The sequence below is a fragment of the Callithrix jacchus genome, chromosome 5 (assembly GCF_049354715.1).
Source record: "Callithrix jacchus isolate 240 chromosome 5, calJac240_pri, whole genome shotgun sequence".
Lineage (NCBI taxonomy): Eukaryota > Metazoa > Chordata > Mammalia > Primates > Cebidae > Callithrix > Callithrix jacchus.
In genome coordinates this window covers 72,325,803-72,334,182 of record NC_133506.1, presented here as the reverse complement: position 1 = coordinate 72,334,182, position 8,380 = coordinate 72,325,803, and the positions used below count along the sequence as shown (strand labels likewise).

General features: G+C 49.2%; 1 long non-coding RNA gene and 1 pseudogene across 2 annotated transcripts in view; one reads left to right on the top strand and one right to left on the bottom strand.

Annotated features, from left to right (window-relative positions):
- LOC100896549 (26S proteasome non-ATPase regulatory subunit 3-like) overlaps positions 1–8,380 on the top strand; it is a 36,088-nt pseudogene that overhangs the window by 23,914 nt on the left and 3,794 nt on the right. The gene's annotated exons all lie outside the window — the stretch shown is intronic.
- On the bottom strand, positions 4,873–6,283 carry LOC144582559 (uncharacterized). The gene is made up of 2 exons (XR_013535521.1): positions 6,166–6,283; positions 4,873–5,455 (listed from the first exon to the last, which is right to left on the bottom strand). It is a non-coding gene; the product is annotated as an uncharacterized LOC144582559 (long non-coding RNA).

Sequence of the window (8,380 nt, the reverse complement as noted above, 5' to 3'; positions counted from 1 at the left end):
GGGTCTCTTGGCCGCTATCCTGACACTGGTGGGGTGAAGGAAAAGATCAGAAAAGGTGGTCTCCACAGCCACAGTCAGGTGACCTGCAGCCAGGTCACCTGGGAGGACACCAGGTAGCTGTTTCTCAGCTATGCAAACTCTTAGGGTCTGCAGAGCTTGAACTGTTGGCCCTGGAGTCAGAATAACTGTGTTGAAGTCCTCACTAGCTGTGAAATCTAGGGTTGGGAACTCGGCCTCTCTGCATCTCGCAGTGGCTCACGCTTGTAATCCCAGCACTTTGGGAGGCCAAGGTGGGTGGATCACTTGACAGGATTTCAAGACCAGCCTGGCCAACATGTTGAAACCCCATCTCTACTAAAAATACAAAAATTAGCCAGGTATGGTGGTGCGTGCCTGTAGTCCCGGATACCCGGGAGGCTGAGGCAGGAGAATCACTTGAATCCAGGAGACAAAGTGAGCTGAGATCACATCACTGGATGCTAGCCTGGGTAACAGAGGGAGACTCTGTCTCAAAAAAAAAAAAAACAAAGGTCGGGGGGGCAGGTGTGGTGGCTCACGCCTGTAATCTCAGCACTTTGGGAGGCCAATGCAGGCAGATCACCTGAGGTCAGGAGTTCAAGACCAGCCCAACCAATATGATAAAACCTCATCTCTACTAAAAATTAAAAAATTAGCTGAATGTGGTGGCACATGCCTGTAATCTCAGCTACATGAATCGCTCGAACTGGCAGGGGGAGATTACAGTGAGCTGAGATTGCACCACTGCCCTCCCGTCTGGGCAACAAGAATGAAAACTTTATCTTAGAAAAAGAAATGAAATCTCTCAACACCTCACTTGCTGATCTGGAAAGCGGATCTGATAGAACAACGTCATGGGTTCATTTGGAAGCTGAAATGTGAGAATACATGGGAAGCCAAGCACAAGCACAGTGAGTGGCAAGAGGCACTCCCTGGAGGGTCAGCACAGCATCACCCCTGAGAAGCAGGTGGCTGGTGGTCTGAAGGTTGCTGAGATGAGGATGAGGGGAAGTAACCCAGCACCTCCTTTGCCCTCCTGGGGCAGGGGGACAAGGGCTGCTCAAAGGCATGGTGTCCAGCTCCCTTTGAAGAGGGTAGAACCTGTCCAGCTTCTGCACTTCGGTTCCCCTAATGACCAGTCCAGAATGGCAGGGGCAGCTCTGCATGCCGAGAAAGGCCCGTTTCCCAAGCACCTCCCAGTGCCTCATCCCTGACGTCCCACTTCCACTCTTTGGCTGGCCATCACTTATTCCTGGCCGGGCCCAGTGACTACACCTATAATACCAGAACTTGGGAAGCCGAGGCGGGCAGATCACTTGAAACCAAGAGTTCGAGACCAGCTTGATCAATATGGCAAGACCCATCTCTACAAAAACAATACAAAAAAATCAGCTGAGTGTGGGTGGTGTGCGCCTGTAGTCCAGCTACTTGGGAGGTTGAGGTGGGAGGATCACTTAAGCCCGGAAGGTGAAAGTTGATTGTGCCACTGCATTCCAGCCTGGTCAACAGAGCAAGATCTAGCAATAATAATAATAATAAATAATCTTATTCCCACTTTGAGGCCTGGGTCATCTCTTCCAAGAAGTTTTTGCACACACCCCATCCCCAGACTAGTAGTAAATCTCCTTGGATTAATCTCTGGAGCACTTAACATCCTGTGTCTTGTCCCACTCTTAAGGCTTCTATTTCAGCCAACCTAATTTATTCATTCAACAAATAGGTATTGAGTGTCTGCTCTGTGCCAGGTACTGGAGAGTGAACAAGACAGACTCATGGAGCTAACATTCTCAAGGAGGAGGTAAATACACAAATAAATATATGTGATATCAGATGCCAGGCACGATGGCTCATGCCTGTAATCCCAACACTTTGGGAGGCTGAGGTAAGTGGAATCACCTGAGGTTGGGAGTTCGAGACCAGCTTGACCAACATGGAGAAACCCTGTCTCTACTAAAAATACAAAATTAGCCGGGCATGGTGGCACATGCCTATAATCACAGCTACTTCAGAGGCTGAGGCAGGAGAATCGCTTGAACCTGGGGTACGGAGGTTGTGGTGAGCCAAGATCTCACCACTGCACTCCAGGCTTGGCAACAGAGCAAGACTGTCTCAAAAAAAATAAAAAATAAAAAAAAAAGAAAGAAAGAAAGAAAGAAAGTGAAGGCAGAAAGGAAGAAATGGTCCATAGAGAGTGAGGGATGGGGTATGGGTTGGGGGGGTCTTCTCAGCAGAGTGGTCAGGAAAGGCTCAGTGAATAGCAAAGGTTTTAAAATCTCAGAGACGGCCAGGCAGGGTGGCTCAAGCCTGTAATCCCAGCACTTTGGGAGGCTGAGGCGGGTGGATCACAAGGTCAAGAGATCGAGACCATCCTTGTCAACATGGTGAAACCCCGTCTCTACTAAAAATGCAAAAAAAATTAGTTGGGCTTGGTAGCATGTGCCTGTAATCCCAGCTACTCAGGAGGCTGAGGCAGGAGAATTGCCTGAACCCAGGAGGCGGAGGTTGCGGTGAGCCAAGGTCGTGCCGTTGCCCTCCAGCCTGGGTAACAAGAGCAAAACTCTGTCTCAAAAAAAAAAAAAAAATCTCAGAGACAAGAATGAGTGTCATGTGAACAGTAAAAAGATATGACTGGAGTGGAGTGAGTGAGGGTAAAAGGAATAGGAGATGGGATCAGGAAGGGATCATATTTTTTTAGATAGAGTCTCTCCCTGTTGCCCAGGCTGGAGTGCAGTGGCACGATCTTGGCTCATTGCACCTCTGCCTCCCAGGTTTAAGCGATTCTCCTACTTTAGCCTCCCAAGTAGCTGAGACTACAGGTGTCGATCACCACGCCCGACTCATTTTTGTATTTTTAGTAGAGACAGGGTTTCACCATGTTGGTCAGGCTTGTCTTGAATTCCTGACCTCAAGTGATCTGTCTGCCTCAGCCTCCCAAAGTGCTGGGATTACAGGCTTGAGCCACTGTGCCTGGCCAGGAAGAAAGAATTTTTTATTTTAAATCTGTTAGTAAAAGCAGGAGACTGGCTGGGCACAGTGGCTCACACCTGTAATCCCAGCACTTTGGGAGGCTGAGGCAGATGGATTGCCTGAGGTCAGGAGTTTGAGACTGGCCTGACCAACATGGAGAAATGTCATCTCTACTAAAAATATAAAATTATCCAGGCGTGGTGGTGCATGCCTCTAATCCCAGCTACTCGGGAGGCTGAGGCGGGAGAATAGCTTGAACCTGGGTGGTGGAGGTTGTGATGAGCCGAGATCATGCCATTGCACTCCAGCCTGGGTAACGAGCAAAACTCTCTCAAATAAATAAATAAATAAATACAAAAAAACAGGACTATCAGAATCTGAATTGCTTTAAAGTGTAATGTAGCTGCAATAACATGTGTAATTTTTACATGATAAACTCAACAAGCCAAATACACACACTTGGGTACCCACCCCAGATCATGACATGGAACGTTTCTGTCACCCCACAGGGCTTCTTTATGCCCCTCTCTGGTCAATACTTTTCTGCTACCCTATTGAGTGGGCACTATTTTTCCTTCTGTCCCCATAGATGAACTTAGCCTTGAACTTTGTCCTTGAACTTTGTTTTTCTTTTTTCTTTTCTCTCTCTTTTTTTTTTTTTTAAGAAAGAGTCTCACTCTATCACCCAGGCTAGAGTACAGGGGTGCAATCATAGCTCTCTGCAGCCTTGAACTTCTGGGCTTAAGCAGTTTTCCCACCTCAGCCTCCTGAGTAGCTGGGACTACACGCATGCACCACTGTGCTTGGCTAATTTTTTTTTTTTTGAGACAGGGTCTCCCTCTTTCACCAATGCTAGAATACAGTGGCATGATCTATGCTCACTGCAGCCTTGACCTCCCACTTCAGCCTACTGAGTAGCTGGGACTACAGAAATGCACCACCATATCACGCTAATTTTTTGTTTGTTTGTTTTTTGTTTTGAGACGGAGTTTCGCTCTTGTTACCCAGGCTGGAGTGCAATGGCAAGATCTCGGCTCACCGCAACCTCCGCCTCCTGGGTTCAAGCAATTCTCCTGCCTCAGCCTCCCAAGTAGCTGGGACTACAGGCGCGCGCCACCATGCCCAGCTAATTTTTTGTATTTGTAGTAGAGACGGGGTTTCACCATGTTGACCAGGATGGTCTCGATCTCCTGACCTCGTGATCCACCTGCCTCGGCCTCCCAAAGTGCTGGGATTACAGGCTTGAGCCATCGTGCCCAGCTGCTATCTCTTTCCTTCTTTTTACTTTTTTTGTTGAGACAGAGTCTTGCTCTGTCACCCAGGCTGGAGTGCAGTGGCATGATCTCAGCTCACTGCAACCTTTGCCTCCTGGGTCCAGGCAATTCTCCTGCCTCAACCTCCTGAGTAACTTGGATTGCAGATGCATACTACCACGCCCAGCTGATTTTTGTATTTTTAGTAGAGACAGGGTTTCACCATGTTGCCAGGCTGGTCTTGAATTCCTGACCTCATGATCTGCCTGCTTCAGCCTCCCAAAGTACTGGGATTACAGGCATGAGCCACCATGCCTGGTGAGGTATTTCTTACAGTATTTCAAATAGATAAAAAAATGTTGACTCAAAAAGCTTGAAGGATATATGTGAAGTCAGAGCCCAGCAGCCAGGATGTAGACCCAGTCTTCCCAAATTCAAACCTTTGCTCTTACCTTCATGTTGGGGTCTGGCACATCTGCCAGGGGGCTACCGACCTGGGGGAGTCCCCAAGACCACCAACGTAGATGTCTCATTCAACCTGAGGGAGAGAGTGCGTGGAAGTGAAAGAAGAAAGAAAAGCGGAGTCTGGAGGTCTGAATGACTTGTAGTCAAGCAGCAGCTTTATTTTTGTGGGTGACAGCTTTTAAACCTTTTTTCTTGTTACATTTACTTTAGCTCAGCAGAAAAGGGGGCAAACAGAAAAGGGAACAGAAATCACGTAAAAATAGTTATCAGGGGCCTGTGATAACAGCTCACAAAGCAGTTTTGAGGGGGCTTGTGATAATAGCTTACAAAGCAGTTTAAGAGTTAATATATGTTTTTCAAAGATACACAGTGCAAGCAAACAATGGTGCCCTTAAGGTGGCTTGTTAATCATGTTTTCCATCAGGAGGTAGAACAGAGGCTCAGCTCCTGAGAAAATATGGGCAGGGGTCTTTGCCCCTCTCAGGCACCTCAATTGCAGCAAGCTTATTGCTTACACAGAGACTAAAGGGGATATGAAAGCAGTCAGCACAATGTCCTCATAAACCACAGGCCCTTGCTCTGCATTCTGTTTTTGCCTCAGTGGCTTAGCCATTTTTACCTCGACTCGACAGCCCTCAAGAGTTGGGGGAGAGCAGACAGGTCCAGCAGCCAAGATGGGGTGAGTCACACTAGCTGTCTCAAGCCCTTTGTGCAAACACTGCACCTTCACACAATGTCCACCTCCATAGTGCCTTGACAGGGAATGGGAAATATGTACATTGATTAGGTCAGTGCAGTGGGAGATTTATTTCTGTTTAGAAGTTCAGAGAAAGTCAAATTTGTTTTTGATCAAATAATTAAAGAGAAAGGGTCTTAAAGAAAAAGTTGACTGGATACAGTGGCTCACACCTATAATCCCAACACTTGGGAGGCCAAGGCAAGAGGATTGCTTGGGACCAAACTGAGCAATATATGGAGACACCATCTCTGCAAAAATAAAAATCCTATCTGGGTGTATTGGCATATGCACCTATAGTCCCAGCTACTTGGGAGGCTGAGGTGCAAGGATCACTTGGGCCCAGGAGGTCGAGGCTGCAGTGAGCCATTATCATGCCACTACACTGCATGCAGCCTGGGCAACAGAACGTGACTCTCTTGAAAAAAGAGAAACGTGGCCTGGTGCAGTGGCTAATCCCAGCACTTTGGGAGGCTGAGGCAGGTGGATCACGAGGTCAAGAGATTGAGACCAGGCTGGGCATGGTGGCTCACGCCTGTAATCCTAGCACTTTGGGAGGCCGAGGTGGGTGGATCACCTGAGGTCAGGAGTTCAAGACCAGCCTGGCCATCAGGGCGAAACCCCGTCTTTAAACAAAAGAAAGGAGATCGAGACCATCCTGGCCAACATGGCAAAACCCCCACTCTACTAAAAATACAAAGATTAGCTGGGTGTAGTAGTGCCCACCTGTAGTCCCAGCTACTCAGGAGGCTGAGGCCGGAGAATCACTTGAACCTCGGTAGTAGAGGTTGCAGTGAGCTGAGACTGAGCCACTGCATTCCAGCCTGGTAACAGAGCAAGACTGCATCTCAAAAGAAAAAAGAAACGTTAAAATTGAACTGGCCTTTCAAAGATGGGTAGGATTTTTACAAAAAGTAAAGGCTTTTCAGACACATGGTACATGCGCAAAATGTTAGATTGCTTACAATATAAGACACACTAAAGTTTCTTTTAAAAATCACTAAAGATCCAAGTAATTAACGTATAAAATGTGGCATGTACCCCAGGAGGGGCTTTCAGGCAGTGTTTTTAATGAGATTTTACTATGGACATGGAAGCTTTCCATTTCCTGTGGTGGAGCCCAGTGGCAGGAAGGCTTAGAGAGAGCTGGAAGAGAGGCCAGGGCACTGTTGGTGAGGGAGCCCGGGGAGAGAAAAGGCGGGAGTGCAGGCATATTTGGGAGAAGGCCTGCAACCAGCCCTCTGCCCTCTGCCCTCACATACCCCTGCCACACCCCTGTGGCCACCCCAGCTCACGGAATCACCTGGGGGTCTGATGAAGCTGTAGGTTCCTATTCAGAGAGTCTGTTCCTAACGGGCCCTGGGTGATGCCAGTGCTGCCGGTGCACAGAGCGCCCTGAGGAGGGCGGTGCCAGCTCATCCCTTCAGGGCTGGAGGCCAGCTGGCGTTCGTTCCTGAAGCTGCCTTGTCTCCTGGAAACTCAAATGTCTCTCTCCACCCATTCTTACCCTTCCTGTCTTTACTTAATGCCAGCTTCGCTACCTGTGTTTTCCATCCCACTCCTTCCTCTCTTCTGGCTTTGGCTCATCGCCTGTTTGCTTCAGTCTCCTGGCAGAAAGCCCCCAGCCCTGCTGCTTCTCCTCTCAAGCGGCCATTCCTGTCCCCCTCAGCTCCCTCCCCAACAGCACAGTGGCCAGCTCCTTCCCTCCAGCGTTCTCTCTGCTCCTCCTCACCATCCGGCCTCAGCAGAGCACTCTGAGAGCTTCTCTGTCGATAGTGAAACCCTCATTCTCTCCTTGAGCGTCCTTGTTTGCTTTCCCAGCTTCAGCTGTCGCCTGCATGATGCTCTTCAGCCGGTACACTGCTAACTCCGTTACTCTGCTGGGGCTGCCACCTCAAGGTCCCACAGACTTGGTGGCTTAAACAACCAAGATGTGTTTCATCACAATTTTGGAGGCTCTAAGTCCAAGAGCAAGTGTCGACAGGATTGGTTTCTTCTGAGGACCTCTCTCGTCTGCTTGTGGATGGCCGTCTCCTGGTGTTTTCACATGGTCTTCCCTCTGTGCGTGTCTGTGTCCTGCTCTTGTCATAGGAGGACAATCATCGTATAGGGTCCACCCATATGACTTCGTTTTACCGTAATTACCTCTAAAGGCCCTATGTCCAAATACAGTCCCACTCTGAGGTCCTGGGGTTTAGGTCTATAACATGAATTTGAGGGGGACACAGTTTATCCTATAACACTGCCTCTGACCCCTCTTGGGAACATCAGGCCTACAGATCCAGCTCTCCCTCCCACCCCCCATATCTCTCTATACAGCATATCCCAAACAGACCCACCTGGCCCCCTTCCCAGTCCTTCCTCCTGCTGTCCCAGTCCAGGTCAGGGCCTTGGGATCCTCTGGCTCTCCCTCGCCCCCTTCCCATCAGTGGGTCATCTGTTGAATTGTCTGCACGTCTTTTGTGTTTGCCTGTTCCTTGGTGTTGCTGGTGCCGTGGTTCCAGCTGCTAACATTTCCGGACACTTCTGCCTGGTCATCTTCCTCTCCACCAGCCCAGCTTACACTCCCTTGCCTTACTAAGCAGGGCTCCAGCTCTCTCCTGCCCCTGCCTGGGAAGCTTCCATTGCTCCCCACTGCCGGGGAGTATCGTGCGATCTCGTGAGGTAGACAGGCTGGGTATTGTTACTGTTATTTGCTAGTTTTAGAGATGAGGAAGCCAAGGACCCAGTTGCTCAGTGTTTACTAGCTAGACAGCAGGCGTTCTATGTGCCAACTTCAAACTGCTCAGCCTGGCATTCAGAATGGCAATGGCATGTCCCAGACCGTGGTCCCAACTGTCCCATTTTCTAACAGCTCCCCAGGCACCCACACTTCTCTGCCTCTTTTTCGCTCTGTGCCTTTGACCCTCCTCCTTTTTCTGCTTTGTCAGAATCCTTAAGG